Below are 23,806 nucleotides of genomic sequence, written 5' to 3' on the forward strand. Positions count from 1 at the left end.
GTCAACTTTATGAGGAAATCACTTGTTCCTGGAGGAAATAAATAATGAATTTCCACGTGGGGAGAGACCTCCTTGCAGAGGCAAGGCCAATGTGAATTTTCTTGGCAGAAAACCTGTTTTATCTGAGAGTCAGAAAAAGGAACAGCCAGTGGCCCAGCATCCCTGCCTGGGTGCAGAGAGATGCCTTTCATCACACTTACAGGAGGCACAGTGCAAAAGGGTACAAGGAGAGGATGGGGCTATGACAGCACTCATATCACAGCCCTGGCAGCAGGGGTATACTGTGCTCATTGGGAAGGGAAGGCTACAGCACATAGTGACCCTCAACAGCTTTGTGTGACAGTGAGAAAATGACAAGGGCCAGTGGGACTCACACATGCTCATCAGCACATTACAAACTGACAACCCTGTCCAAAGATTTTATGAATGCAGTTAAGGTACCCATATCTAAAAAGAAGACATTTGTTATGAATTTATTTCGCATAATATATGTATTTTTTTGTTCAAATATATTTAGATACATGTATTCATAACACAAATTATTTTGGGGCCAAAGGAAGTAGGTAAAATCAGCATATCTTATGATAACTGCTATGAATTTTTTTACCTTCCACATCTGTGTATGTATCAGCTGCTTCATCTCTTTACAGCTGCTTACTACATGTTACCATGCAATGTCTGATACAATCTGTAAGTGAAAAGCTGAAAAACCATAATAAAGGATTTTTTTCTCCTATATCATGGGTACTGTCTTTCCTATTCCATGAGTTCAAAGGCAAGCTTTTCTTTATTTTAGTGTTAGTCAGTGGGAGGATAGCTATACTTTTGGTCTTGTTTCCTGCCCTCTCAACTGCAGCTTCCAAATATTGCAGTTATCCACATTTTTAAACAAAGGCAAGAAAACTCACAGGAATACCCATTATTGCAGCCTATGAGATACAAGGGAGGGAGATGAGGGAACTGGGTTTGTTCAGCCTGGGAAAGGAAGAGACTTGGTCTGCAGCCACCTGAGAGGAGGGCATGGAGTAGATGGAAACACTTCCAAAAAGACTCTCCTCAAGGGTCCACAGTGGGAGGATGAGAAGCACAGGGATGGCATTGGGGTATTTGCTGTGTGACTGGCCTGTTTGCAGTGAGAAGTTGGACCTGAGGCACCCTGAGGCCTCTTGTCCCCCCAAGGTGACTCTGCTGAGCAGAAGTCCTGGCTCCCCTGACAGATCAAACGCTGCTTCCCACAAAAAGGCTAGGCATTGCTCAGAAGAAAGAGCTTATATTTCTGAGTGAAATCTACACAGCAGTACTCTGAATCCCAAATCAGATTTTATGCACAAGACCCAAAGAGTCTCAGCCTCATCAGCTTTCCAGAGGAAGTACAGTCCCACGCAAATGTAACTTTACAGACCTGAGCTGATTTACAAAGATGCACAGATTGTAGAGAGCAGTAAATATAATCTGAATGAAAATATCACTATTATTTAGCTTTTTAGTACGTTTGCCCATTAAAGTAAGCTCTTTTGGAAATGAAATACAGGCCAATTGTGAAATCAGTTCAATATCTCCCTTTGATCACTTTCACTCCCAAAACTGATAAGCATATAAATTAGATTAATTAATACTTTTCAGTTCTAATTTCTCTGACTGGACATCTTATTTATTTAATCTGCGTTTATAGGAGCTTCACATCTCAATGTGCAGGGCTTTAGTATATTTCCAGGCAGGCAATGTAAAATGCTCCACTGAACCTCCTGGTATCTGACTCAACGCCCTCCTGAGAGGCAGCATCCTTTGATCTCAGTACCTTGCTTCTGGACCCCTCTCTCTCCTGCTGCAGCAGCAGCAGCAGCCTCATGTGACGCCTGCAGCTGGTGGGGAACGGGAGTTTTCCACGGGCATGCAGAGGCACAGCTGCCAGGTGCACGAGGCAGCACTCTGGGTATGGATTCATTGTGTATCAGTCAGAACAGACTAAAAAAGCAGCCTATCTCTACCCAGTCACTTGTTTAAGCAGAGTAAATGGCCACTTTTTCAGAAATTGGTTTTGTACTTTAAGTGAAGACACTGTCAGCCACAAAGAATCCAAAAACCTTCCTGTGCAAACAAAATTATCTTGCTGTTTCCTGGTTTCCATCATAAACACACATGGAGTTGCTCTGAACCATGTAACAGCCGCATTTGAGATAGAGCAGCAGTCTTTAATTCCAATTTGCTTTTATGTCAGTCCCCATCCTGCCCAAACCCTGTCAACCATTATCATATTAACAGCAGATTTGAAATATGGTTTTTTTCTTTACAGAGCAGAGATATTCAGTCTGGTCTCAGATGACATGGTTAGTTTCACAGTGTTCTCCTGTCACGTCAGATTAATTAACTCAGCCCCAATTAATTTAAACTCAAAGTTTCTTTTATTCCACCTTCTAAAATACCAAATTCCATGGACTTCCTGCAGAGATACACAGGCACAACAATTCCCATTGCAATCTTCTATTATTCTTTACAGAGACACTGTGCCATATTCCATATTCCCACTAGAATTGCACTGATGTGGCTGTACTGACATTGGTAAAATTATTCTTGATTTACTTTGGCACAAAAGAGATCAGCATCATGTCTACTGGGATAAGATAGTTTCTCCCTATGGTCATATTTACCTTACTTAAGACCACAAAAAAAAAAAAAAAAAAAAAAAAGTATTGTTCAGACAGTTTCAATATACCATCTTTTCTCATAGGAAAAAAAAAGAAAAAATATAATTACAGCCTGCTCTAAGGTGAACTGCTGCTTTTTGTGATTATCTGGAAGAATGAGAAGAATATCAATCCAGTAAAAGATCTCTGATGTTCAGCTTTACATGTAGTCACAATATTCTTTATCCAATACTGCTAAGAAATAATCAGGCCTGATAAAAGATCTTTCCTCACAAAAAGGGAGACAGCTTTCATTAAAAATTGAGAAAGCAATTGAAATGAATATAGTATAAGCTCATGTTATTTATTTCTACTCTCAAGTGTTTGCCAGCTTTAGCAAGACACCAGCAGATCCTCTAGAACAGATCTCCATGAATTGCTGTCTTTGGCTTGTGGAGTTTCATCAGGTAAGCAAATAGGATGGCTGGGGAAACAAGTAAAAAAGAGGCATTTGATAAATGAAGATTGTCAAGGATAGGCAAGCAAGTGATAGAAACTGCTTCATTGAGAAAGGAAGATGAATGCTTCAGAAACTTTCTTTTCACATTGGTGAATATCTTCCACTATTTCTATTTAACATATCAAAATTAGTGCTATCTGAAAAACAAATTGGCTTTTTAGAAGCCAATTAGCTATAGTGAATAATAACTTTACTTCTCCTGCATATCAGTTTTGGAAATTAGGTGTACATCCTTAAGGTGCTCAGACACCAGAGTGGTAAGAGTAACACAAGACCTTGAAATGAGTAGAAACTGCTCAATATGTAAACATATTGAAATAATGCTAGTTGTGATAACATTTCAACAGGCTGTGGAGAAGAGTGACAGAGCTTCTGTGGATGCACAGAAAGCTTGTTTCTTGGCCAATACATCTCTTTCAGCACTAGTTTGCAGCCCTAACATCTCCTAATTAATCTATGAACCTATGAGTTACATGATGCAGCCAAGACGACTTAAAACAACCTCCTAAGTCTTTCTCAGTAGGGACTTTCACTAACATTAATATGAATACTTTGCATAGAGAGCTTGGAAATGGAGCTCAAAAAGTTAAGCAGAGGTTCTGTTAACTCTTCATCCTGACATAACAAGGTGGACATGAAGAGTATTGATTTATCTCCACATGTGTACTACTCAACCCCTGAGCTTTAAAGACATGCAGATTAAAAATTTTCTTAGAAGTTCCAGTAGTGCTGTGTTGCTTCTCTTGTAGCACAAGAATCTTTTGCAGCTGAAAAACCTCTTTAGAATTAAAATATAAATAGAGTATTTCCCCCCTCCTCTGATGACAGAGACATTGTTTTCTATTCTTTTATGGTGATCTTTCCTGTGCAATTAAGGCATGCATTCTAGGTTTTACATTTCCTATAATTTGAGGTTTATTTTAATTCATTCCTCAATGAAAATGGAGGTCCTTATGTGCTCCCTTGACTCTGGACTTTACAAAACTGCAACAAAATATTGTGCTTAAAGAACTCTGGCAACACTGGAAATAATCCCAAAACAAAATACTCATCGCAAAACACCACCTTTTCAAAGTTGTTTATGGAGAGTGAGCTCTCTTGCTGTCTTGCAATCCCATCATAATTGTGCATAATATCTGTGGTTAGGTGGCAGATTGGGTGGATCTGGCACAGCATGTGACTCAAAAAGCTCATCAGTGGCCATTCTCTGAAACCTAAGATGCTCTCTTCATACAGCATCAGAGACTGAAATGGATCTCAAAGGCAGCTGGATGCCAGAAAATGGAAAGAGTTTTGTGGGTCTAGGAAAATGCTGCTGTCAGCTCAGCACCTTACATCTCCTTGCGCTCAGGCTGGAGTGACTTCTGACGTTCATAAATCCTCCACTTCTACCTCTGGTTTTCTTAAGGGATCAGCAGCAAGGCAATGAAAAAGGCACCAGGCAGAGCTGAATTAAACATACAAACATATTTTCAGCCATGCTCTCTACCCTATGTCCTAAACAGGTTCCATTTCAGTACAGGTAGGGACTGATTCATGTCTGAGGAAGGGGTTTAATATACCAAGTTTATTCCTTTTAGGACTACTTTCAGGACTACAAAGAAAGAATAATTCTTAAATCAATATCTGAGAAGATCTATGTCCAGTAAGTGCTTATTCCTTTCTTCAAACTCTTCTCTGGAGACCTGTGAGACAGATGGTTCAAAGGACCTAACCCTCATTTTTCCAGGACATAAGGCTTTGCCCTTGAGCTTATTGCTGTCACAGCATGCATATAAGCTCCACTTCTCTTTTTCTGAAGCTGAACTTGCCCATCAGTTGTAGGTCCTGTGGTGATTCATATGGACAATGATTATTTGTCATCAAATAAGCTTAAAATTATACAGAACCAGAAAAAAAAAAAAAGAATTAAAGAAAAAAAATTAAAAATCTGCAAAATTGTATCTTATTATTTTGGGGAAAATTTTAAAACTTTTTAAACTAGCTTTGCTGAAAGTCAAAAGAGTAATCCTATTTGCAAATATGCATATGCAAATGAATGATATCTCTCAAATGAGAACTTGCATAGACAAACTTTCAGGTTCAAGAACCCAGGTGTAGCAGCTGTGGTCATTTAATTTCTACAGACACATTTCTGATGAAACAGATTAATTTTAAAATGTGCAATATGGACAGAGATGCAGCAATTCACACTGCATTTCAAACAATTCCTGCTCAGCATTGCTAATCAGGAAATCCCAGCAAAATAAGAAATATGATACCTCATAGCACTGTCAAAAGACTGAAAACCAACAAATTCCAAACACTCCGAAGAGAAAGTCTTAACAACTCCCAGTGCAACAAATCTGTTACATATGAAAGCTTTATAGATCTTGTTCAAAGCTTCAACAAATGCAAATATCATCACTACATATAGGCTTTGAGCTGATGTCATTTGCCATACCTCCATGGAAGTCAATGATGATACATTGATTTTTACTAATGAAGGTCTGACCAAAAAAAGAAAAATTCTGGGTTCATTCACCTAAGAAATACCTTTTCTCCCCCCCACTTTCAAACTTTATTTATCTTTTCTCCAGGGGAGCAGTAGTGCTGAATTATCATTAAATACATTCAGCATCCTCACCCAGAACCAACCACACCGTAAGTGCAAAGAGGGCATAAGAAATTCACCACTGTGTCTCAGTCTTAGTATAAATTTAGATAATCACTGTCACAGAGATGAAGAAAGGGCAACACAGAAGGTGTTCTGGAAAAGTTTTCAGTTGCTTAGGAAACCTAAGGAAGCAATTGGGAAACCAGTTAGGTAGTTTTAAGACTCCAGATACAAGTAAAGGTATAATATTTAGGAAGAAAATATCGTAGAAAAGGGTTTAGTTGGGTAATCTCAAAAAATTTTAAAGAAGAAAACTTCTGAGAAACAATATAGGTCGGAATAATAAAAATAATTTAAAATATATCTTGCTGTTTTAGAAGTATTTTTTAGCCCTATCAGAGTACGATGTTTTTTCTGATAAAGCGAAGAATGGAAATATAACTTTTCTTAAGAAGAGTGATGAGTGACCCAGTTTTAGAGGTAGCATTCATACTGTTATCCTCTGGTTTTATGTTTAAAAGATTATCTTGACATTAGTAAAGAAGCTTTACTGTATTTTTCCCAGTTAAGTTTCGGAGTGTACGTTTCAGGGAAAGCTAAGCTGATAAGAGAGAAGAGAAAAGGTTTCAAACAAGAGTTCCATTAAGAAAAACCCAAACCCTTTCAAATATACACATTTCTGCAATTTCCTTTTGGATTCCATTTCCTACCTCCTCCTCCCACAAAAAAACCTTGTTGGATGACTTATTTGATACTATCCCCCATCTAGGACTTAAAAGTTATGCAGTGAGTCTCCTTAGGTTGCAGCAGTTTTAAGTAGGACACTTATTCTCCCCACAGAAGAGAGCAAAGCCCCAGGCACTCAGTGTACTTTCCTGCCACTTGTCAGAAGTACTCACTTTGTTTGGTTTGGAAGCTGGGAATATATCAAAGATGAGAGTCAGGGCTATGATTATTTAAAGTAACCATTTTATTCTTGCACCTCAACAGAACTGGAACCCACATCATGGTCGGGTCATCAAGTTCTTTCATTGAAAATATTCTTTCACCATAGTCACAGATACAAAACTCTTGTTATCTAAGAAAGTAATTGTCCTGGTTTGACAAGGAAGTGAGTTTTATCAGGAAGTTGGCGTCAAACCAATCAGTGGTCACATTTGATACTGACACTCTGAGTGAGCACTGAAGCCATTGGACACGCCTCTCAGAATACAAGGGGTTAAATGCAGAGAACTCCAAGGGGAATGCTCTCTTTTATTCTGGTCAGTGAAGAGTTCAGACTGCCACAGGCTGGGTATGGGAGGAGAAGCCATGTGGCCTGGGAGAGGTAGTCCAGGGGGTGAAGGGACTGGAACTGGGCTGGATGGAAGGGTGGAGGAAATCTGAGATGTCTTTATCTCCCCCCACTGAGAGGGAGAGAGAGAGAGAGAGAGAGAGCCTGAAGGCACCTGGAAATTTGATATCATGAGCTGGCAGTACACTGGCAGAGGAGAAAGTGAAGCCTGGCGTGGGGGAAGGTGCCCAGCTGTGGGAGTTGGAGTTCTGGGCAGTCAAGATTCCAGCTGTCCTGGGAGCCCAAGACTTTTAACCCCTTCTTGGACAATGAAAGGTTTGTGAAACATTAATCCTCCTTGATCTGAAAGAGGAGAGAGAGATGGCCTGGAGCCTGAGATGTCAGAAGAAGATGGGGAAAGAATCTTAGGTGGGAGGAGATGATAAAGTGGCTTTTGGCTAGACTTTTCTTGTATAGCCATAGACTGAACTAATTTCTCCTGCAACACAGACTGCTTTCTTAGGGGGATGCAATGGTTTGAACCAAGAGAGTGACCTGCTGCAGCGATGCCAGGAGAGCGACAGGAGTGCAGTGAACAGAGGAAAGCTGAGGAGGGTGTGGTGGTGCCCTTGGTCTTCAGGAAGATCTCTCTTCTCGAGACCCTCACCCCAGGGGAGGAGAAAATGGGGGGTTTGTTTTCCCAAAATGAGAAACTGTTATTCTTTGGTCCTTGGCAAAGCATCCTTAAAGGAGCCCTATGAGAAATTTCAGTCCATGCACGGTGGTGAGAGCAGTGTGACATGGAAAGGAGGGTGTGACACTGGCAGATTTTCTCCAGGCGGTGCCATGTGTGACATGGAAACACTAGAGGTCACAACTGTGTTTCCTGGTGGGTCTATGGTACAAGAGAGACTCTTCTCTCCCCTGATGGACTGAGAATTGATTATTTGAGGGGTGGTAACTTGATTGAGGGTCCAAGTTTTGTCTCAATGTGCTTTGTTGGAAATTGGGTGGGGGAGGAGGAATGTTTTAGGAGGTTTTCATTCTGAATTCTGTGTGTGTTTTTTATTATAGTTGTAGGTTAATAAAGTTTTTTTTTTCTTCATTTTTAAGCTCGAGCTTGCTCTGCTCTGTTTCTGGTTGCATCTCACAGCACTCATTTAGAGAAGGTGTATTTTCATGGGGGCACGGGCATTATGCCAGCATCAAACCATGACAGTAATGTATAAAAGTAATTCATGCAAGCAAAATAATTTACCTATACAGGCAACAGTTAAAAACGTACCCATTTTGCTCACATGATTTTTTTCTTGATCAATATTGCAAAGAGAGTCCTTGTTTGAATTTTTCAGTAAACAAATTCTAGCTGGGGACAAGACTTGAATGAGATGCTGTTGCCAGGCTGGATAAACAGATTCACCTTCATTTCACTGTTTCAATGGTTGTTTGCAAATTGAATACCTTTTATTTATTCCAAAGCTATTCTGGAGGGCTTACTGCAGTGGTTAAACCTGTACAGGTTGACCTGAAATATACCGCAAACAGCTTGATTTAAGGCCAGAAGGAAACTTTGTACCCTTTACTTTCCAATGAGAGCAACTTAGACGTGTAATGTTATTATAATATCTTTATAGTTTTGAAATGCAAAAATCCAACCATATAATCATCACGTTCTAGTCTACATAATTACAGTAATTTTGTAACATATCCAGAATGTAAACACAAAGGAAATTTAATTGCAGTTTTCCCCAACAGCTGGTAAAATCACTGTTTTAAACTTAAACCTACAAAACCACTGTCATTCCTGATGCTACTGATGCCTGGAACAGCAGAAAACATCTTTAAACTTTGTTGGTTTATGAAATGTATTGTTTAAACAGTTGACCCAAGTTAGAAATTTCAAATAGTGGAACATCCCAAGTGATACAAGAATGGTTTTGCATATTGTCAGTGGAACAAAAGACTAGAGAGTAATTGCACAAAGTGGTTTTGATATCAATAGGCTGAATTGTCACAGCTATGAATCATCATAAAAAACTGCTGTAACAAGTAATACAAGAGTTTTTAAGACATTCTTTAGAGAATCATAGATTTAAAAAATCCCAAAACGAAACCCCAAACCATTTAACTTCTTTTATCTTTTTTCCCCCCTATCAGAATAATATTACACAACACAGAAAACTAATTTTCACATTCTAGTGCTCTATTGTACAAGCCCTCAAAAGAAATAAAATTGTTCTCTTTTTCTTTAAGGTAGCTATGAATATTTGAGAAAATATCAAGACTAAAACTACCCCAGCATTTTGATTGATTGAAAGGTTACTATCTACTGAACTGTTTATATATAGAGATTTTTTTTTTTTTTGGTGGTGGTGACTTGCATTTTATCTACCTTTTTGCTATTTTCTCAGAACATAATTTTGTATCTCCAGAAGGGGGATAAATAGTAGGGAAACGGTATTCTAGTGATTTCAGTTTTTGCCATCAGGAAGAAGAAAGACACTTTTGTGTGGGATAGGTAGGCTGCAGGGATATGGCACATCAGGATTCCCATGGTGAAGAGAAATGTGACTGGTGTAGATGAATCAGACAAATGGTATTCTCTGTACCCATACACAATCTTCTACTTTGCCCAACACTCAGGCTGCACCAAGCACAAAACTGATTTATACTTATTTTAAAAAGGAGGTGTGTGGCGGCAACTCTCTGGCTACAGAGAGCAGCACAAAACTTTTCCAGACATCATCCTGGGAAAGGCTATGAGAAGATCAGAGAAAAGAATGAAAAACAATTCTTTTCTTCACTTGCTGCACCTGTTGTGCACATGTGGAATGTGTTATGGAGATTTGTTTACCAAAGAGTGGTTTCTTAATTAGCCAGTGGTGATGGTGTTAGGATTAGTGGACCAATTAGGTCCAGGTGTATTGTAACTATCTATAAAAGCAATGGGTTTCTTAGTAATGACATAATATAATTGATCAGCCTTCTGTGAATCATGAAGTCAATGCTAATTATTATCCAGTTGGAGATCACCTGCTGTGACAGAGGTGAGGTTCCAAAGAGGCTGGCACAGAACAGAGTTGTGTGGTGTCACAGACATACGATTGTTGGAGCAGGGGAGCACAGCTGATTTAGCAGGTGCATCTATAGCTGTGTGCAGGACACCAAGGATTTCTTCTCCACTGTCCCCAGGGAAACCTCAATTCCAAGACCAGCTGCTAGAAACATTCAGCTTCGCATGTTTAGTTTTTCTAATATGACAATCGCATTAGGGACAGAACTGAATGATGAAACTAAGCAATGAGATTTTTTCCATTTTTTAATTTTTCTTTTTTGAATAAACTGGGATCTATTGTCTCATAAAAAGTGTAGAAGCTTTGCAGCAGTAAATACTATATAAGAAAAAATTATTTCTTATTCATGCATCTACTGGCAGTTTTTGCATGATCTTGGTTAGCTTTACAAAACAAGCATTTAAACAGCCAATACAAATTTCATGAGATTACTTGAAAAATAACTACTTATTTTCCTTGTTCTGGACCACTTTATCAAAAATTCATAGAAAGGAATCCACAACCCAATGGATTTTAAAGACAGAAGACAACATTACAGGTTTTCAATGCAATCTGAAAAGTTATTAAGATTAATTCTTCAAAGAATTTCTATGGAGCTTGGAACATGATAAGTGTAAGACCTCAAAATCTGATGACAGTTAATCATCTAACAAGGGAGTCCATTTCCTGAAAAAGACACCTCCTTGAACTGATCTGCCTTACCAAGCTTTAAGCTTAGAGCTTAAAGATGAATTTAAAAAATACCTCAGTGAAAGATGGTTTTGACATGTCTTTAGCATCCCTCATGTTTTCTTATGCAATACTTGGCAAGTGTTACTGCATATTTAGAAAACAATAAATACAGTATAGAAAGCCAATTCTGAATGGATACAGGTATACTTTTTGGGTGTTTTGCATCTCTGACCTCTTTCTAGAAAAAAAATACCACTTCCTAAAAATTTATACTGTTTCTGTACATGTATGTAAATTAGTTTCTGTACAAAAAATACTCTAAAAGTTGACTAGTAGCTGTGAGTTCTCCCAATAACACTGAAATCTGTGACATCCATTTTAAGAATATGTGAAATAATTATTATACAAAGCTCCAAGGATTAAACAGGGAAAAAGATAGTTTAGACCTTTAGCATTCCCCACTGATGAAAAACTGTTTAGAGACAAAGATTTAACTGTGTGAGTACAGTCTTTGGCCAACAACCATACCCAGAAGCTCCTGCACTGGGCACAGATGTGTGCAAAGCTTAGTCATATGAAAAATAAACTGCAATGAACCCACAAGGGAGTGAGCACTGAGGAAGAGGGGGAAAAAGGTATGACCAAAAAAAAAAAGAATCTAGGAAAATGCATTGAGATCAGAAATCCAAACAGAAAATGAAATTGATATCTGCAAAGGCTGGGGTGTTAAAATTAATTTTACAATAATTTCTGCCACAAATTTTATGTCACCATAGCATAATTTTGAACTCAGTTTAAGTCTCTATTGTATCACTCTTACAAGCAGTTTTCTTGCTTCTCCTACCTAAAGAATGAGCCTCCTACAGCTGTGAGATGTATTTTCCCATCATGTCCACCTAGACTCTCCTGATTTCTCAGCAATGTGACTGCTCTTCTTGTTGAGGGAAGACTGAACTTCAGCTGAGGTTTCACACTGTGTTCAGGTAATGCATACAGAAACGAATGCTGATGGTGAACATGTGCTGTGGGAGGTGGGTGAGGGCCATTCTGTAAAATCTGACTAATTTTACTGCCTTGCAGAACAGTTGGATCAGCAGAAAGTACTCAACTCTCCTGGCTTATACAAGCAGTGCTGATAATGATTGGACTTTGTTAGTCCTTCATCATCATCCTGTGACGTTCTAAGGATTTTTAACTGAATATGTTGTCATATCTCTTCCAGAGCAACTAGCAACACTCTGATGTGACTTCCAGGAAGAAAAACCTGCAGGAAGTCTGCAAAAAAGGACTGGTATAACCAGATAGTACAGACAGAAATCTCCTTTGCTTTATTTTCTGGATGAAGAGAATTTTGGAGCTGTATGTATTGGGCAACACAATGTAGAAACATTTGAGGTGAAGGAGCAGCACAACCCTGGCAATGCTCTCAGGCTTTCTCAGCAGAACCTATTTTTAGGCACAAAGGTACTGTTCTGCCTCATGTCTTCCAAATTGTTGGAACTGAATGCATAATCTCAAATCAAGAGGATCACCTTCACATACAAATTCTACAACTTTTTTTCTCCTTCACTGTCCTTCAGAATGGTCTCAAGCACCTGTGATCAGAATTCATCCAAACAGAAGGGTAGACTCCTATTTTTCAACAATCTTTCCTGTCGTGGTTCTCCTTTCCTTCCTCTACCTCCCTCCAGGAATATGGACACCAGGCACACTCTTTCCCCAGAACTCGTTACCCAAGTCCTGGATGAATGACTTCTAACTCCTTTGAAGGTGAAGTGCTGAAGAGTTGCAGGTCAGAGAACACTGAAATGTCACAAAATGTGACAAAACCTTATGAGGAGTTAGACAATTTTTAATATGGAAAAAAACTATTTTTTGGTACAATACAACCTTATTTAGAATAGAACACTATTTTTCTTGAGCCCTTATGTTTATTGGAGTTTTTTCATCCCCCAGTGTACCTCAGTATCATAGCACTTCTCAGAAATTGACATGTAATAACTTCTGTTTGACAAGGAGTTTTATTAATAATTTCTTTTGTCTCTGGAAAAAAAAAACACCCTATGAGCCCTAAAAAATAAGGACTATTTAATTTGGGCTTTGATACCATGTAAAGTCTTGCAGGAAATCTTTAAAAAACAACATTAGAAATGGCCAAGCAACAATGGAGAGGTTATTTTTTCACCAGTGGTGATGCTTTTGACTCCTGTCAACTCTTACTGGTAACTCTCTAGGACATCTCAACCTGTGATATTTACTCCTTGTGCCTCCAGCTGGGAGGGCAGGGAGGAGCAAGCAGAAGTGTGGTTTTAGCAGAAGCACTAAATTGGAGAATACTGTTCCTAAACCATGGCAGCTGTCAATTTCATTATTTTCTACTATATGTATTTGTTCAGCAGCAATCATTATTGAAAAATCATAGAATGGTTTATGTCAGGAGAGACCTAAAAAAAAAAAAATCTTGTAGTTCCAAGCCTTCTGCCATTGGCAGAGACACATCCTACTTGACCAGGTTGCTAAATGCCCCATCCAACCTGGCCTTGAGCACTGCCAGGGATAGGGCATCCACAGTTTCTCTGGACAGCCTCACAGTTCTGCATACCTACCTAAATTTTCCCTGTTTTGGTGTGGATTCTTTATTCCTTGTCCTATTGCTATGGTTTCTGATCAAGAATTTAAAAATATTAATTAATCCTATGCTAGCAAGTCCTGTGCTCTTATGCAGTAGGGAACTTGCCATTTTCCTGTGTCTGTTATTCAAGGTATTAAATTCGCCAGCAAACTGGAGCTGCTCTTAGAGATACTGCAACAGATATTGCCCTCTAAAGCCTTGAGAAAGAAAATTATCCCAGGTAAGGGAGACCATTATTATAGCAGTTCTGCTATCTTTTCAGCTGACATACAGAAAAAGAGACCAAATGTGAAAAAAGGTGGTACAGTGCAGTACCAGCCCCACATCTCATGTTGTCCTAGCAAAACTGGCTGACATCAATGTTAACACCTTAAACAGGTGCTACACACAATCCTACCTTGTGGACCACTGACTGGTGCCTATGCATGTGGACACGACAGATACATTTTTCCTAACACTGCAAGACTGTCTTTGTGTGGATTTATCAGGGATAATGCTGACTCAGCTGTTCCACTGAGTAGATCTTCTCAGTCTGTCAGGACTCTGATGAAGGATATGTACATTTCAAATGCTCTAATCACAGTGAAATATCTTTCTTCATAAATAACACTGATTTCTACTCTGCACTTTTCCCTGCTGCTGCTCCCATAGACAATACAGGACAAGCTCTGTGACAGTGATTGTAAACCCTGACATAAACAGCAGGATTGTTATCTGTCCTTCAACAGATAGGAGCACTGCCAGCAGGAGCCTATTTAAGCTTATTAAACAGGCAAGGTCATTTCACTCCTGTCAAAGTTTTACTTTCAAATTTCTCTGTGGAAAGTAGTTTTCTTCATTTCTATTCTCGTTCTCCTTATGTTTTCATTCACTGATGAAACTTCTTCAAAGAAAGAAGGAAATGTGGCAATTTTCATTTTAGTCCCTTAGCTGCATATATTACTTCTACCTTATCAACAAATATGTATTACTTTGCACAGTCATGTGTTAATCTCTATAGCAGCCAGCACAGGAGGTTTTGTAGTCATCTTTAGCACTCTGCAGATATGTGTTTTCCATTATACTGTACTCAGAAAGCTTTTCTCCCCGGGGGGGTTTCTAATGTGATATTTAGCTTGAATCCTAATGCAGCTAAGCTCCATCAAAACCATGCATATGGACTCAAGGGTAACTGTAAATAATGCAAAAATAGATCAATACTAATCTTGACTTGTTTGTGTGTAATTCTCACAGAGCTCTTATGACTCCAGCCACATCCTGTGCCATAGATTCTGACTGGCTGCTCATTCCCAAGTTGTGGCAGGGACTTCTGGAGTATGCAACATCAGAACTGCTCTTACAGATCATATGTGAAATGTAAGGAGAATTGCATTCTCTCTCTCTCTCCTATATAAGTATATATAGGATATAATCTCTAGAATATATTATTTTCTAGAGAAGAATGAAGTTAAAGATGTAAAATAAATAACTTTAGTGCTGCTCACTACTGTGGGACTGAACTTTCTGATCCTATTGTGTTGAGTGATTTTGTTTTATTTATCCAGCTTTTCAAGAATAAACAGACTTAGAAAACAACTATAACTTATACTAAATCTTAAGGGAAATAAACTGTTTTTCTATATTGTACCTGTTATATTAGTAGGTTGTATTTTTGCATGTGTATTCTATGCTAGAAAAAAGTCAACCATTCATGATCATTTATTGAAAACCTATTTGAATCCAACTATTTGTTGGGCCCTATTAAATAATAATAAACATTTAGTTCTTGAAATGTGTATTTTGATTTTAAAGTTAGAGTCCCATGAACAAACATCTAGTTTTCTATTGGTGTTCTATTTGGAAATAATTCTGAATTATGCAATTTCCTGGACAAAGAACTGCCTTCATTCTTCCCCCACTCTGTTTATCTGTTGTGATTTTTCTTATTTTATTTTTGTATTTACCAGCTCCTTTTATTAATACCAAGCAAAAAGCTGCTTTTTCAAACATTAGAAGAGCCTTATGTTGAGGAAATCAGCTCCTTGCAGGGTTCTAGAGGTAGATTTTGCTCATTAGAAAGTAGCAGACAGATTGCTGACGAAGGTTCTAATAAGCAAATTAAAGCATTAATACCATGAGCTCAGGGTTTTGTACAACACAGCAGACCGTATGCTGCAGAACTTGGGATCTCTTTCCAGCTGTCAACTGCCAGTATCCCTGAGTTCCTGCTAATTGGCGACACACCAAGGCAAACAAGTCAGCTAATTCCAGAGCAGTGAACTGATTAACTTTGGGTGTATATACATATTTATAAAGAGAGTGTTGCTTTTGTCTCAATAATCACAACTAGATTTAATTTCAATTTTAAAAGTTTTGAACTACAAAAATATTAATGGCACACAAAAAAAAAATCCAGCCCAGGACTAATTCTTTCAAGAAAATGTTTGAAAGCTGTATTGATGTCAAAAATGGAGAATGTCTATGTATGTAGAAAACTGGGATTGATCAGTCATTGTATCATTCCTGTCTACTCATAAAAGCACCTCAATTATCTTTCTACTATAAGATAAAGACATTTTACAATATAACATTTTCTTTACTTTAATCCTGAACAATTAGATTAAAATAGACTAGTTTTCAATTTTTTACCTCTTTAAATTTATACACTTTTGTCAGAAAGACATACACTGAGAAAATAATGTCTTTTTAGGTCTAAAACATCATAAAATATTTCCTTTGATTCTTTTCAGTGTAAATATGAATGTTTGGGTCGCCAGGTTCCACTCTCCACTGTCACGTACACTGGGCAGTCTTTTGGCTCCACAATCAAACCTCATGTTTGCAGGGTACAAGATCCTGTAGAACAGCCAGGAAAGCAATTCTACTCTAGGACTAGAATTTAGTGATTTAATAAAGAAAACAAACCTAAAGAAATCAAAGAACTGGGAAAGGAAAACACATTGATTGGTATGCTGCAGAGTGATGGCATTAGATGCTGTAGATGGTGAAGACAATAATAAAGCAGCTTCTGATTATATTTGTCTCCTATGCAAGCCTGATCTCCTTACAAATCAGAATGTGCATCTAAGGATAGGCCCATGACAGGTTTACCTTTTTTTAAGACCATGCTGAAAAAACTGTTGTCTTTTTTCAATATAATAGAAGCACAAAGAATTTTGAAAACAGAAGCTGAAACCCCATGTCTGATTAATAGCAGCAGTGTTTTCAATTTTAAAGCAGAAATAGGTGTCTTGTATTTGTACTTCTATTCCCATCACTTCTGCTTTCCTGGTTTCAGTGTGGCCCAATTGGAAGAGAGAGCTGGAAAATGTTCCAGTAGTCTGCCTTGCTCTCCTGATGAAGTGAGCTGTGATTTTAAACTCCCTGAAGATGAGAATGGCATTCAGATTTGGCTTTCCAATTCCCAGCACAAATCAGTAGAACACATCCATGGTTAAAAGTAGAATTATTGTGCTGATACATGGTAAATTATCACTTGTTTTTCTTATTTTTGAGTAAAAAAACCCAAACAGGCCCTATTTTTCCTTCAGAGATGAACAATAGTGTTTCAGTCTATAGTTTGCCCTGTGTTTTTTGTCAGGTTCTTTATACATTTACTATTGCAACTTAGCAATTTAAAATTAATCACCTTGACCGAAACTAATTTTAAAGAGTGTAAAATATTGGGGATATTTTTTTGTTATAAAACAGAAGATCTTATTCTAATCTCCATGAATTTAGAGCAACACCACACTAGGAAATGATCCTTCTGTGCCAAATCCTTGTTACTGTGACTTTCTAAACAACCTTTTTTTAAACAGTTGTTCTTACTGGTAAAATGCTATAGCTGGCAATTATTTTTAAGTGTTTTATTTTTCTTCTTTTGCCCACCAAACTAGTCTTAATTTTATATTAAATTATCTTCCTGGAGGTAATTTTGTCCCTTCTGAACACTGTCCACACTCATTAAATTGAACCTTTGTATAGGACAGAATGATGCTATGGCTGCAGGAAGGAGCAGGAATCCTAAAGGATATGTATTCAAATATTAAAAAATTATATGCAATATTTTCTGTTTCCTGGATAAGCAAATCAACAGAGGAGAGGGTTATGCTTATATAAAGTATCTCAGCTTGAGTGTGACAACATTAATTATCCACTGTAACATGCTGATTTATAATTATGAAATCAGTAATTTAATTGGCATCTAATGCAGTAAAAACATTCCTGCCACTGTCATTATCTGAGTGCCAGTGCTTGATGCTTTCAAACTTAGTTAAGCTGTCAGAAATTGTTATTCTGTTAAATGCATATACTTGCAAAACTGATCACTATTTAACAAAAATGTTTTAAAAAGGTGCTACTACATGACCAATGAATGCACTATCTACACATTTCAGACAAACCGACCAAGCTCACTGCTGTTCATCAAACACTTCTCACTGTTGGTAGAAATAGCATCTATATTCCTTGGGAAGAGAATCTGCCCCTGAATCCCACCATTGGTATTTGGATCACAGATTACGTCAGACTGAGTGTCAGAGTTTAACTTTTGGGTGCAACTGCATCTGTGTGTTTGTAGGTTTATGACAGGTGGTACAAAGTACAGATTAATGTGCCCATCAAAAGCTGAGAGTAGCTACTTTGAATGAAGCACAGATGAGCAGTACAAGAGCTGGAATCAGGTAAGCCAGTTCACTATACTCGAGGCATTATATGTTAAAGAACTTGGGGACTAGTTTTGCTCCTGTACTAGAGATCATAGCCAGAACAGCAGGCAGTTCTTCAACCTTGTAGACTTGGGTGAAGAGCCTGATCTTCACAGACGGAGTCACACAAAGGAAATATATCAAAATAACCTTAGCAGGACAGTGATCTGCATGAAGGATGCTCTGTCAAAAGAAGAATCTAACTTAAAAACTGGATACAGCAGGTGGTAGAAAGCAGAAAAGAGAATAAAAAACCAGTGCTGTAGTCAGTAAATCATTGTACAATGGTTCCTTAGCCTTGCTCTACATGACATATTGTGCCTGTGTAACTATTTCTGTGATGGAAGGGATTCCTTCTACTGAAATTGTTTTACATCTCCAGCTGCTAATGGGTCTGAAGTACTACCACTCTATTCAGTTCATTAAACCCTATGGGAATAAGCCTGGATAAGCTAGATATAACTGATGACATAACAACATGAGCTGCTGAAATATTTAGGCATAATTTTCAGTTATTGCATACTGGACTTTTTTGGCTTTCTAGCACAGTTGAAGTGCTGCAACTGCTGAGTGTGAACAAGACCATTTTCTCAGATCATTTTAGAAGAGTGTCAGTTCCTTAGAGAATATGTCATTTTGATATAAATAAAAGTATTCTACTAAAAGCTGCTAATCCAAAGATAGATACAAGTATAACCAAGAAAAATACAGTATTACCAAGAGCATGGCCTATGAGGATTCCTGAAGGCAAATAAAGAACTTCACATTAAAAGTATCATGCTGTCAGATCTGTGTATATAGAGTAGGATTCAACTCATATTAACAAAAAGTTAAACAACAAAAAGTTAAACTTCAATGGGAATCCCTCTGCAGCAGTGGAGACATGCATTTCCCTAGGGTGATCCATCCATTCCCAAGGTAGTGTTGCACAGTGTCTTTGTGTTTTCTATCACAAAGGACTTTCTACTTGCAGCCTGTCTTTCACTTGCAGCTCAATTCTCTCATTGAAGTCACAACAGAAATGTTTTTGCATTTTCTCATGTCAGTATTTTTCCTTGTGTGAATGACCACCACCCTAGTGAGTCACGCTACCCTCCTTTCTCAACATTTTGGTTACTCAGTGGACCACATGGCATGCATGCAGACAATTTAACTGGTTGCAGCACTTGCTCCCAAAATGTGCTGCCATCAGCACTTAACAGCATTGTGCCCATAAATGTTGACAGCTTGAGCATGTCTTGAAGACATCCGTACAGGTACCACTGAAGCTTTTGTGCACATCTGCTGGTAAAACACCTGATGCTGATGGGAGCAGGACTTGAGGGTGCTCAGCTGTGGATTTTATCACTTCTCCCCGCTGATGGCCACAAGGGAAATTTTTAATTTTCCCTTTTCTCTCTCTGCTGTTTTTATGTTTACCCAAAAGCTATTTTGACTGTCCATATATGCCACCAGCTATAGAGCCTGCTGATAAATCTCTATGCATGTAAATCTGTCTCTTTTGTGCCAGAACAGGTGACTGATATTTTTCAAACACCTAATTTTCTGGCAGCTGGAGTTAGGTAAAACAAATCCCACCCTCAGGCAGTGCTAAGATGGAGGGAGCTGGCAGAAGCCCTTTCTTAACATCTGACTTTTAAATACTTAGCTTATGTGCACAGTCCTGAAGACTGTGAGCAATACACAGTAGCAATAGGATTACAGCCTATGCTGGTAGAATAACTTAATTGTTCATGATCAGTCTTTCCAATATGTCTCACTGCTTCTGTTCAAAAGTAAGCCTCAGCCTCACAAGTACTTTTAAGTATGTAGTAACAATATAAAAACATCACAGAAGAATTGGAACTGTGGGAAGTAAACTCTCAAGTTTAGTACTTGTAACTTAAGATTCACAAGCTGCTTTGATCAATATAAAGGTAATTAACTGGAACATGAAAAAGATAAAAATACAAAAATTATAATGAGAAAACAAATCTATTATTTAGACAACTGAAAAAATAACAGGAAATGCAAAAGGATATGGAATATTTAATTCAATTTCTTTGTGTATTTTTATTATCAATTGTCATCACTAAGAAGAGTCACAATGAGAGCATCATCCCAACTTTTAATCACATTAAATATAGATTTGTGAAGCATTACACAATTACCTTTTATTCTCCCTTTTCTCCCATAAGAAGGATAGAAAAAGGACTGTTTCTAAAATAGCATGCTGCAATATATAAAGGCCAAGTATTTATAAAATATTAACTGTTAGTGAGACTCCTCAGAATAGTGAAATGTTATGTATTGTCTAATGAAAATGAAGCCAATTCAAAGCAGTCACTGTGGCAAAGACACCCACCAGAGCAGAGGGTACAGTTTATAATGAAAAACATGACATCTTTAAAATCACAAGAAAGAAGTCTGAAATGAAAAAAGTTCCAGTTTAAGTGCACAAAACACAAAAGTCTTCTATTAGGGCATTCTGAGAGATGGCTGACCCACCAGCCTTCCAAACCAGGCAGACACAAAGTGAGACACAGAAGAGTAAATTAGGAACACACAGACATCGTTATGTAGTTTCTGGAGCAGAGCTGATTCATATTCAGCCTAAGAGAAGCCTAGAGAAAAAGCTAGCCTGGCAGAAGTAGTCTGTTAAAACATTTGCTTACTCATTTTTCTATTAGACATAAACCATAATTGAGCATTAAGAAGTTTGCTGGAGACAACTCAGTGTTGAGAGTGCTTAAAACTTTTTGTGAGTGTCCTAATGTGTTTTTCTTAAAGAACTAGATTCTAGGAGTTATTTTCACTTAATTGTTGAGTTATAATTGTTAGGCATATTTCTGGCCTCAATAATGGCTAAATTTTGAAAATATTATCAGATGATATAAAACCAGAAGGCAAATAAAAACAAGTGCAAGTGTTGTTGGCTTGTTTGGACTTATTTTTACATTGTGATTTTTGAGCAGCAAAGATTAAGGACATGCTTATATGTTTTGCTAAACTTGAGTTGAAATCTGGTGTAAAGCAGAGAAGAGAAGAGGAGTAAATAGGAGGCAAGTAGGACTTAAGGCTTGAAAAATAAGGGGTTTCTGGAATTGGAACTTGATCTCTCTTTTGTGCTTGCTAATTTAGATTCTACTTCATTAAAACACAACTCAGCGCCATATTAATTTATTCAAGTTGTTTGAAAGTAATTAGCGAACAAGTCAAGAAATAAAATTAATCATTGTTACAATACATTATGGTCTGGGGAAAAAAAGCTACAAAGTATATAGGGAAAAAGTAGCCTTCATTTATATTAAAGAAAATTCACTTCACATAAATAGTAAATGTCAGTTAAAGCCAAGGGAAATATGTACCATGTTCAACAGTATTAAAACTGACATAACATGAATGATCGTCAAGAACTGATGGTATCTGGCAATGTTAGGAAATATTAAATAGGCAAGAGATTTTTTTATACTGTTTTACCATTTTGACAGTTTATATACCTAGAAAGAAGGTTCATTTATAGTTGTAAAAATGCAACCTATTCAGTTTTGTTTCATATTCTCTGATCCACTTGAGCAACTATGAAAAGATAATTTGGGCTCAAATAAAGGCTTTTGTAATTGCTGTCAGCTTGGCCAAATACTGTTTTGAGCAATCTGGACAAAAAATCTGACAGTATACTTAGTTCAACACAAAATTAATAAAGGCAACTGAAAGCAAAAGCTGCTTCTTACAAGGGAGGAAGTGAAGAAACCTGCTATTTTCACACATTTTTTCATCTTTCTCTCCTACTAAGGACTAAAATCTATTAATTTTGATCTACAGGTTTCATTTGCATGAATGGAGGAATTAGCCTGTGTCTGAAATATCAGCTTTTTAAATGAAAAACAGAGTCTTTGACACTCAGTGTTGACTCAACCCCCATTTACTTGGGGTTATGTGAACACAGCATTTGCAAGTTGCTATCTTCCATGTATATTTAATAAAATATGGTTGACTGGTTGATTGTCATTTCCTCTTTTAGCCAACTGACACACAGTTTCTGTTTTCCAAAACCAATCCCTCTTCTTTATTTCACCATCCCCCTTCTTCTCCTCACATGCCAATTTCTATTCTACAAGATGAATGGTACTCAGGAGGGGAACAGTGACACCAAAATTCCAATTCTGTGTCTTAAATTAGTTGATATAATTTTATTTGACTGTTAGGACCAACATTGCCTTATAATGATACATCTATTTGAAAAAAGAACTTGTACATATATAAAAGATGACTGGAACCAAAAAGTCCAAAAATCTCATACTTTGCTGCCCTTATGGAAGATAGAAATTTTAGAAGACTATAAAAAATTAAAATATTATATTAACTAAAGAGAGTTTCAGCAAGAGAGAGATATCTGGAAGATGCTGCTGTATTATCTGAAGGTGCATATAAACTTCAAAACAGACATTCTCAAGAATATGCACTATAAATATGCACATTGGAATGAGAAAAAGAAATTGAAATCCATAAGGCCATTCAGAGCCACTGCTTCTGCTGTCAGAATTAATGATTTTTCCTTTCTTCCCTAAGGGTTGATTGCTAACACTGTACAGCACTAGAGGCTTCCATAAATGTGATGTGAATAGAAGCTATTCCAAGACCCAAAACTTACTGTGCCCCACTCAGAGTTGTATCTACAAGATCACATTCTTCAAATTAAATATTTTCTTATAACTTTTTCATTACAATATCTTTTTTTTCCAAAACACTACAGTCACCAACAACCCTTGAAAGGAAAGCAAATATAACCACATCATTTTGAAAACACACAGACACACATAAAAAACATTCACAAAAACCACAGACATTGAAGAAGTAAAGAAAAAGGTAAAGTCAAGGCTTCAAGAGTTGTAAGAATGTGAACAGAGCACCTCACATCAAAGGAGTATTTGTGCAGTGTTCTTCAGCTGCACTCAGATACACGAGCTAAGACCTATGGGTCACATCCTCTGGGAGAGAGATGTGGTTGAGTCACTAAGGCAGGACGCAGAGGGCAACAGGCCCCACATCTCCCTGTGCCATTCCAGGGCAGCTGTACCACTGCTGGTACACAGCCCTGAACAGAGCCATAGAGACATCTCAACTCACCTGGCATTGATGAATCTCAGAAGTTTTTGCTGAAAGAGCAGCTCAGTCTGCACTTTCCTTTGTGGTTTTTTCCATCCACTTTTGTCTGTCTGGAATCTAAAATATTATCCACTGAAACACCCAATTTTACTGATGTTTAGGCTTTTGTTATCCAGTTGACTAAATAGGACTGCCTAAAAACAAAAGGGTTTTATCTGGAACAACAACTCTTTTATTTTGCAGCAAGGACACACCTTTTCCATTTCAAATTTCCCCAGATCCATTCCAGGAGGTCAGAAATCACCACAGCACCTCGCATTTGCATCACAAGAAAACATAAAAATATTCCTCCAGAAAACATACCAGTGCATGCAACAGTGTATAAATAAACAAAAACCCCCAGTATAAATAAAACCCCTTAAAATAAATAAAATTTATAAATAAACACTGCTAACATTGTTTATTTTTTACTCAGCAAAATGACCTCTCTTACTCTAAAGAAGGTATCCAGAAACTGCAGTAAAATTGGCAGACATTTCTGAGGCAAGATTGCATAGTTGGGGTCTCCAAACTAACTGAATTTTGTCCCAAGTTTAATTAATAAATGTCATTTGTATGGGACGACAAGAGGCAAAAACG

The 23,806-nt window shown here is 37.6% G+C and overlaps 1 protein-coding gene across 9 annotated transcripts in view; it reads right to left on the reverse strand.

The window, feature by feature from the left end:
* HS3ST5 (heparan sulfate-glucosamine 3-sulfotransferase 5) overlaps positions 1 to 23,806 on the reverse strand; it is a 192,542-nt gene that overhangs the window by 97,261 nt on the left and 71,475 nt on the right. The window lies entirely within an intron of this gene.

The sequence above is a fragment of the Lonchura striata genome, chromosome 3 (assembly GCF_050655825.1).
Source record: "Lonchura striata isolate lonStrDom1 chromosome 3, ASM5065582v1, whole genome shotgun sequence".
Taxonomy (NCBI): Eukaryota; Metazoa; Chordata; class Aves; order Passeriformes; family Estrildidae; genus Lonchura; species Lonchura striata.